The sequence below is a fragment of the Diadema antillarum genome, unplaced genomic scaffold (genome assembly GCF_040938485.1).
Source record: "Diadema antillarum isolate AM-2024a unplaced genomic scaffold, OU_Dant_1.0 scf00000001, whole genome shotgun sequence".
Classification (NCBI taxonomy): Eukaryota; Metazoa; Echinodermata; class Echinoidea; order Diadematoida; family Diadematidae; genus Diadema; species Diadema antillarum.
In genome coordinates this window covers 3,616,139-3,626,085 of record NW_027270890.1, presented here as the reverse complement: position 1 = coordinate 3,626,085, position 9,947 = coordinate 3,616,139, and the positions used below count along the sequence as shown (strand labels likewise).

At 40.8% G+C, this 9,947-nt stretch overlaps 1 pseudogene; it reads right to left on the bottom strand.

Moving 5' to 3' along the window:
* Positions 1–229: 229 nt before the first annotated feature.
* LOC139717811 (hypoxia up-regulated protein 1-like) overlaps positions 230–9,947 on the bottom strand; it is a 61,524-nt pseudogene continuing 51,806 nt past the window's right edge.

Genomic DNA, 9,947 nt, shown 5'->3' with positions numbered 1-9,947 from the left:
TCCATGGTCATGTGATACCCATGTTACACTCACTATATCTCTTTCTGTTGTGCATGATGTGTTTATGTCAACAGGTTACAAGGCCATAAAAAACCCCAGACAGAGTTTCATGAGTGCACTCAAAACCAAGCTTTTCAATTCAACTGAAAAAATACTTTCTGTTTCTGCTATGCTTGATGTAGTTTGTCTGAAGGTTATGGTGGGGGGGGGGGGGAGGGGGAGGGGAAGGGGAAGTTGATGCATGTAATTGTAACATGATGACTCAACTAAAATTCCTTCTAGAAAAAACAAAACAAAACAAAACTGCATTGCGAATGGGTCAATGACACCATTTTGGAAGCTAGGAAGTTGGTAGCCGGATAAATTGGTGAAGCTATGAAATATGCAAACCAGCTGAACAGTCTAATCTCTGTATGAAAAATTGGTGACTAACCTTCAAATGCTTTATTTCGATACGACACAATTTGAACATTTCATGTGGTTGTTCATTAGTGTGACACTATAGTAAATTTTGTGCGGTCTATTATTTTAATACAAATATACAAATATGCATGAGAAAGGTGTTGATTTATCAGCTTATCTATCACTGTAGAGTTGCCACAGTACACTCACTTCATGGTAAACAATTCATAAACTTTAATAATTTACTGCTACAAGTCCCCGTTTTTATGTGAATGCTCTGAGCCACCATGTTTTATCTCTTCTGTCGTTGTTGACTCTTCCGTCGGCGCTGCCTCTTCTGTCGGCGCTGCCTCTTCTTGTGTAGAATCTGTCGTTTCTGAAACAAATACAAAGAATCTAGAATTAGTATTAAACCCAACATGAAAATAAATACCCTGCATGTGTTCTTCATAGTGATAAATATTACAGATGGTTGGATAGAAAGAAAGAGATACAGATACAGAGATGGACAGACAGACAGACAGACAGATAGACAGATAAACAGATTCACAGACAAACTAGATAGACAAACTAGAAAAGCACTCTGAGAGTGCAGACCTCCCCCAAGCAGCTACTTTCCACCGATGATCTTGCTCTTCCATCTAGAGATCAGTTATTTCCAACCATACGTATGCATGCTGAAAAATCGCCCGATTTCCCAATAAAGAAGCCTTTGTTGCGTCATAAGCCCTCAGCTGAGCGGCGCGCCTCACCCTAGCAAAAACTAGAGCATGCACCTAAGCGCGCGTATGAAAACCTAAAAAATGACCCTACCTGCCCAAATATTGAAAATCCTTCACAAAATCCACACAAATTTCTGCACCACTACCAAAATTGAATCATCTGTTTCTTGTGTCATTCTCAACCTTTCCTGCAAGTTTCATCCAAATCCGTGCACAACTTTCTGCGTTATTTTGCACACAGATAAACAAACAAATGGTAATAAAAACAAATCCTCCTCATTTGGCGGAGGTACACCTGTAATTAGTCTGACAGATACAGACAGGTGGACAGGTAGTCAGACAAACAAACAGACAGATAGACAGATATACAAAGAGCCAGATTAACAAAGAGATAGACAGATAGAAAAAATGGATATACAGACAGATGGATAGATAGAAGGGTAGACAAGTGTAGAGAGACACAGAAATTATGATCTGCAGTGATATTACCCTCAGCTGTGCACCATGATGATTAGTAGGTATTGAACTCGACTCAAAATCTCTTACTGCTGAGACTTGTAAGAAGGCTACATATCATTTCCTCTAAAGAGCACATTAACAAACTAGATATATCGCTACGGCTACTGATATGCCTCCGCTATAATGCATGGTTCTCCTAATAGGTCTATAGTACAATGTCTTGACAATGTGTGATGACAGTTTCACACAATTGGCAAAATATTAAAATGACAGGTTTGACACAAATGTGCTGAATGTTCACTTTCCTAGAACTAGGTTCAACTGGATGAATGATTAAAATGTCAGAGTGCAGGTATTTGGGGAACTGATGATTTTTACTTGACTTTTGACCCTTTTATAAGTTTATGCATTGAGTAATTTTCAAGGTATTGAGAAAAAGTATAATTTCAGTATCAAATGGGAAAATAGCATTATCTAAACCTGGCCTTTGACCTTTGACCTCACAGTTCCAAAGAGAATCACTGTTAGGTTGAACATGCATAAATATGTAAGTTTCATGATGATACCTTGAGTTACTTTCGAGATATGGAGGAAAAAGTGCAATTTAGCACTTTCACTTGACCTTTTACCTTTTGACCTTTGACCTTTTGGCAAGAAACTTCCCCAAAAATATATATTGGGTAATACATGCCATACATCAAGTTAAAAAAAAAAAAAAAAAACTTCAGGCATATATTGCATTTTAAGGAAAGTAGTGATATTTTGAGGAGTTGACCTTGACCTTTGACCCCCTGACCTTTGACCCATGACCCCCAACTTTCCTAGATAATCACTGCCCATCGGTACAAGCATATATACTAAGTTCCATGAAGATACCTTGAACCATTTGCGAGATATGGAGAAAAACATGAAATTTCAATTTTTTTTCACAAAAATAACCTGTGACCTTTGACCTTTGACCCTGTGACCCTATAATCCACACAAAGTATTATCCCCCAAGGATATACCCTCATACCAAGTTTAATGTAAAACCACCACACGGTTCTTGAGATATCGACAAAAACAAAACGGGACGGACGGACGTACGGACGGACGTACGGACGGACGTACGGACGTACGGACGGACGGACGGACGGACGGACGGACGACCCGAAAACATAATGCCTCCGGCCACTTCGTTGCGGAGGCATAAAAATTGATTGTTTTTTCTCTCTAGCATGTGCTATAACTATGAATTATTTCCTTAATAAAACTGAAATATAAAACATCACATATCCCTTTCCTCAACACTTTTCCCCCAAAATCAAACATATTCAGTGAACAGATCTTTGTTTGCCCTACACTGTTCATTCAAAATTTCCAGAAAAAAAATAATAGTATTATAAAGATGATAGTGTAATTACATGTGTACTTAAAAAAATGCATATTATAAACAAATCTCCTGATATTTTCTTTATACAGCTGCCCTCAATCCACACGTGTATTTGGGTTTCACTTTCGTCTAAATGCAGCACAAGCGATGCAATTTCAGTGTGTGAATGTAAAAGTTGATTGCATAATTGTTCACTCTGCCATTTACCACCAGTAGTACATCTGAAATGTTGTGGGTGTGACGAGGTGTTTGTCCTGACTGAATGTGCACTGTTAAGGCTTCGCCTTCCAACCATCAAGGGTACCTACATGTACTCCATCACACTACATAAAGTACATCACTGGGGTCATACTTCCCGTTGCCAATTTGAGGACTTACCTTCTGCAGGTGCTTCTAATTGTAAAGGCTCTTCTAGTTTTTGCTCTTCCTCCCCTTCAGTGGGCGTGGCTTCAGTGGGCTCTTCCTCCCCTTTGGTGGGTGTGGCTTCAGTGGGTTCTTCCTTCTCTTCGGTGGGCATGGCTTCAGTAGGCTCTTCCTCCTTCTTTTCCTCACCCCCTCCTAATTCTAATGTCTCTGGTATTTCCTCTGTAACTGTTTCTTTCTCTTCTTGGCCCTCTTCTGGAGGTGGTATAACAACTGTGTGGGTGTGATGCAGATAAAAGAAATGCTATTACCACTGGAAAAATATGTACACTTGGGTAAGAACAGGTGTTAGCAGTTAACCCACTGAGGACGACTCCTGAGTATACTCGGGCAAGTGTATATGAAAAATGCATGTTGCAGAAAAGTCAGCCTGTCCTCAACAGGTTAAATTTACTCACTCTAGCTTTGTTTCACGAAACAATGAAGATGGTCACTCTGTGTAATCAATGTCATACGTTGTTGTTGTTGTTTTGTACATTCAAGTACTGTATATCTATATGCCAAATTTTGTTTAGGTTTTTGAGGTTTTTTTTTTTTTTTTTGAGGTGTTTAGTTTGGTAAATTTTGTGAATCAGGTGCCATTTGCGAATTTAAAGACACGACATGACTGTGACGTGCATGCATACAGTTTTCCATTCAGTACTTACTCCCTGATCGCATATTTAACCACTTGCGAAATTGTTGGAAAGTCCCAAGTTGTGAAAAAATTAGACTTGCTAAATACAAGGCATATACAGTAGCTTACATTGTAACCTTGGCTGTCTGTAAAGATATCTATCACAGAGAAAATACTGAAAGAGGAAATAAGAAACAGGGAAAATCTTCAAACCTTTCTCATCTGTCTCTCCTTCCTTTGCCCCTGTCTCTCCGTTCCCGTTCCCGTTCCCGTTACCCGTACCATCCTCCGTTTCCGTGGCGTTAGCCTTGGTCTTGGTCTTGGTCTTCTTCTCCTTCTTCTTCTTGGGTGGGTTCTTGGCCTTGTTGACGAGGTACCGCACCTCCCGCTCCAGGGACATCAGCTTCTCTTCCATATCGCTGATGAGCATCACCGGTTTTTCCGTCAGCGGCGTCCGGTCCTGCTCCTCCGTCTTGGTGGTGAACCACTCGTTAGTCTCATTGTAAGCTTTTTCTAGGAGATTCACCTCGATCGTTGTGTAGAGTAGATCCACTCCTGTCAGGTTCTTTGCAGCCAGTAGGAAGTGGTAGGATGCGTTGAGGGCGTTCTTCGATGCAGCGATCAGCTCCGGCCGGCGGCGGTACTCCTCGACACGGAACTCGAGGTCCTTCGTGAGCTTCTTTAGTGCCTTGAGCTTGTCTTTGTACACCTGTACAGAAAGAGAAAACTGATTTGAAGTAGGATGCAACCAAGAGTCCTTCAAAATGATGATGCTCTTCCGTCAAGTAATCAGTGTTTTAGAAGTAGCCCTGACAAAAGAAATCATGGGCATACATACTCAAGCAGGATTTGCATCTAAGACCTCCTGATCACTGGACAGGCATCATCTCCACTAGACCACCAAGTGTCTGTCACAAAGCTAGTGCTGGTTCTAATCATTATAGCATGCAGCGGGTATTGCATAAAATTCAAATTGATGTAATTCTTCTGCCAAGCTGTTTTCGTTGCAAATGATTCGACAAATTGTCCTACATCGACGTAAAATTATCTATGCTGATGTAGGGCAATTTGTCAATCAGTTGCAACCATAATTTTTTTATCTAAGTACCATGCAAACCTCGTGGATCATGAAAATATATCCCAAGCAACAAAAGATTAAGGATCACGCCTGAGATTTGAACTCATGTCTCCTATCACTTAATAGGCAGCTGCACTATCAATTGAACTGAAGCCACTTCATGGAAGTGACATGATAAAGTTGGCACAAAATCCCAGTGCCTCCTCCTTTAAATCATTGTCTCTTGATTTTATTGATGATTTATTAGTATCCAGAATGGCATATTACACTTAAAAAAAAAAAAAAAAAAAAAAAAAAACTCTGTTTTGCACAAAGGCAATTACAGATTTTGCATGTCATTGTCACATTCTAAAAGTAAGTATGAAGACCAAATAATGTCCCAACCTTGGCGGTGACATCAGGCTCCTGGTCGTAGAGCCAATCAGACGCCTCGCTGAGTTTAGTCTTCAGATCCTCTCTCCCCTCCTCAGTGGAACACTTCTCGTAGTCCTCCTCGTAGAGCTTCTCCTGGGCGTCGAAGATGAAGGACTCCAAGCTGTTTAGCGCCCTCTCTCTCTCCTTGCGCTCCTCCTCCTTCTGTCGTAGCTCCTTCAGTCTGGTGGAGTGAGCGGAGGGAAAGATGGGTGAATGGTGTCAGGATAACACCTAAGGTTAATCTCTATACAAAACTAGAAAAGCACTCTGATAGCACAGACTTCCACCAAGCAGCTCATTTCCACCACTGATCTTGTTCTTCCATAGAGATTAGTGATTTCCACTCATACACGTGCGTGCTGAAAATCGCCCAATTTTACCAATATAGAAGCCTTTTGTTACGTCATCAACCCTCAGTGGCGTGGCACGGCTGGGTCTCGTCCTGGCATAAACTCGAGCATGGGCATTGCTGCACTTCAGTGCGCGTATGAAAACCTAAAAAGTGCGCAGCTTAACATCCAAAGTTCATTGACCCTACCTGCCAAAATACTGACAATTTTTCATAAAATCTATAAAAGATTCTGGATCACCCTCAAAATTTAATTGTCTGTTCTTTGTGTCATTTTCAACCTTTCCTGCAAGTTTCATCCAAATTCATTCTCAACTTTTTTAGATATTTTTGCACACGGACAAACAGACCAACGGTAATGAAAACATAACCTCCTCCCTTGGCAGAGGTAAAAACAACACAACAAAACAAAACCAAACCATTGCTTGTTTCAGTCACATGACCAAATGAGCCTGGAGAGACCTGCATACTGACTCTTGCCCTTTAACCTTTGACCTGTGAACAAGACTCACTTGTTCTTGGAAGCCTTCTTGCTGTCCTTGTTAGGCATCTGTAGGTCAAGGGTCGTGACCTCCATGGTGATATTCTCCTTCTTGGTCACTACTTTGGTTTGGTCTCCTTCTTCTCGTCCGTCTTCTCAGCCTCCTCCTTCTTAGTGGTTCCCTCATCTCCCTCTCCCTCAGGTTTCTTCTCCTCATCTTCCTTCTCCTCCTTCTCCTTCTCCTTGTCTTCTTCCGGTGTCTGCGGAGTCAAGAGTGAGATAAAATCACAGATGCATTCATCAGGTATGCCAGTGATCTCATGACATCATCAATAGCAGTTCTCCCTCTGTGTATTCCTGTAAGAGCTACACATGTTGAGTAACTTGTGAAGGCATGACAAACTTTCTCCAAGATATACTGTACGAACAAGAAATTTGTCTTCACTTTCAAAAGAAGTTGAAGTTCATTGAATTCCTGTTCATCTTCCCTTCTCTTCCAAGAGGTGTGTAGATAAATTCAGGGTCTAGGGCAATTACCCCCATGGCAATTACCCCAGACCCTTTCCCTGACCCTGTCGCTAATCCTAATCCTGAACCTAATCCTAACCCTAAGCCAAACTCTAACCTAAACCTAACCCTAAACCTAATCTTTAGTCTAACCTTATTACTAACCCGTATTTAGCCGGGGGGGGGGGGGGGGGGGGGGGGGTGAATTGCCCTTGGGGGTAATGGCCCAGATACGATAAATTCAATCTGTCTTGATATTTATACAATGTGAATGTGAACCTAAAAATGCTTTCCTTCCAAGATACTATCAAAAGATGCAGTAAGCTGATGTCTGTCCAAGATCCTTGACAACATTTCTGAGAAAGACAATCCTTTTAACAAAATGAAAAGGCCTAATTTCAACTGAAAATATTGCGAGCAATCATTTTCAAAATGATGGGTGAGGTATGCACACACACCTACAGTGTACTTTACCACAAACCAGTATCTCTACAGTAAGGCAGTTTTTCAGGCCAGTAATACAAATGAGAATGTAAACAATCCATTAAAACATTGAGGATGAGCTAATTTTTCTATTACACCCATTCCATAAACACCTGCCTGAGAATACTCGGGAGTAGCACTGTGATGGGGCAACAAACCTGTTCTCCCCCTTCTTCCTTCTCCTCTGCCTTCCCAGCATCCTCTGGCTTCCCAGCATCCTCTCCTTCCTTCCCATCAGCCCCTTCTCCACCTTCCTGCTGGTCCTGGCTATCACTAGTCTCCTGTCCAGCTGTTTGGTCGGTATCCACTTCACCCTGATCCGTGTCTGATGCTCCCTCCTCTGTCTGTCCTTCTCTGAGGTCGTCTCAGTTTTTTCCTCCTGTCTCACAAAATGGGAAAGGTCAAAATTAGATTCTTCTTTTCCGCTCTCAACTCCCCTGGAATAGCTCAGCCTGATTAGAGTTAACTCTTTATGAGCGACGTAATTTGCATGCCCGACTCAGTCGACGGTGTGCCAATTTTGCATATTCTGCTCAAACACAAAAACCCGCCCAAACTGATCGGCAAAATGCCAAATGCCACAGTACAATGAAAGCGTTTCTCGCGATTCTGTTCCCATCAAATATGGCTTGCATTTTATGTGGTGATTGACCAGCAAGCTGTGTTTCCTTCTGGATTTGCATGTAAATTCTAAGTTTCTGTTACTGGTTTTTATGCAAAAGTCATTGTAGTCAATGTAGTCAAAAGTCAATGTAACTACTGGTCAGTTGAAAGAAAAATCAACACTGATTTGTCATACATTTACTTTAAAGCAAGGCTTGGCATTTTCTCTAGAACTTTGCTCACTACATTTCAAATCTATAAAAATTACAAAGATTTGAAAAGCAGAATGTTTCCCCAAAGCATGACTATGTTGCTGTCTCAGAATAACATGGCACACAGGGGGATTACACTATTGGCACATAAAGAGTTAACCCTAACTTACCTGGGGGGGGGGGGGGGGGGGGGGGGGGGGGGGGCATAATGCCCCCCCCCCCCCCCCTTGACGAATTCTGCGACCATTCCGGTGCGCAAAATTTTTTGACCGCGCCGCTCACTGACTTTTTACTTTCAAGTCTCGCGCAACTTTTGAGACCAAATTTGTTGCGCCCGGGCATACCGTTCCGAAGCCACGCCCCTTCAAAAAATTTTCGTCAACCCCAAAATTGCTCAAAAACGTGATTTTGTGTACAAAGTCAATACAAATTGTGTTTTTTTCAATTGATTTTTATAAAGATTCATATTTTTAATTTCAATGGCTGTAATCAATTTATTTTAGTATAATTATGCTTCAAAAAATGTGTATGACAAATTCTGCCGAATAAAACAACAAAAACAAAAGTTCGAAAAAAACAACGAAATACATAAAAAATTGATAAAACAATAAAAAACATAAGAAATCAATTTTGATACTGAATTTTTTTTATGCACAAATGTTCGGAATGTCACTAGGAATATTTTCACCAAAAATCAGCATTCCATAAGCTTTTATAAGCCAATTACAGACGAAAATGAGGTGTTTTGCATACATTTGCATAATTAATCAATTCAAAATAGAAAATGCAAATCTTTTGAAAATTTAACTGAACAGTCTTGTAGATTACATCCAGCTTTATGTTCATGGGAAATTTTTGTGGCGATCGCGCGATCAACGGCCGAGATCTGAAGGGGGGGGCCATTATGCCCCCCAGGAATTCAAGCTCGTTAGATAGCCCAGGTAAGTTAGGGTTAACAGTAACCTCTCACCTGATCTGCCTCCATCTCACTCTCCGCTCCTCTATCCTCTTCCTCCTCCGTCTCTGTCTTGGTATCCTCATCGTCAGTGCCGCTTGATCCTCCGGAGAAGAATCGACTGATGGTGCTACCGAGCTCTAAATGATAATGATAATGAATAACACTTTAGCATAATATAGTGATGTTTCTAAGCGCATTAATCCAAAAAAAAAAAAAAAATATTGAAGTAAGATACAGCATTATGTACATATCATATAACAACAACAAGAACAACAAAAATAGGATTGAGGAAATAGATAAGTTTTCAGCAATGATTTGAGCTTATCAACACTTTCAGCATTACGAATATATAGAGAGAGTTTGTTCCAAAGAGATGGGGAAATAACAGAAAAGCCCTATCAGAACAAGGAAAAGTAGAAATTACGCGGTGCGTAATATATGTCCCCGCCGGAAGTAGCATTTTGTAACGAAATGTGCAATATAGGTCAAAAATCATGGTCAAAGGTCAAAGAAGTCAAAGGCCAAAATTCTGTGTAGAAGTTTTGAAGCCCTCACCTAGTGCCATCACATAAAGCAAATGGAATCGAAATTGGGTTAGAAATGGCGAAGGAGTAGCATTTTTGTAGCAAAATGCACAATATAGGTCAAAAATCAAGGTCAAAGGTCAAAGAAGTCAAAGGTCAAAATTCTGTGTAGAAGTTTTGAAGCCCTCAACTAGTGCCATCATATAAAGCAAACGGAATCGAAATCGGGTTAGAAATGGCGAAGGAGTAGCATTTTGTAGCAAAATGTACAATATAGGTCAAAAATCAAGGTCAAAGGTCAAAGAAGTCAAAGGTCAAAATTCTGTGTAGAAGTTTTGAAGCCC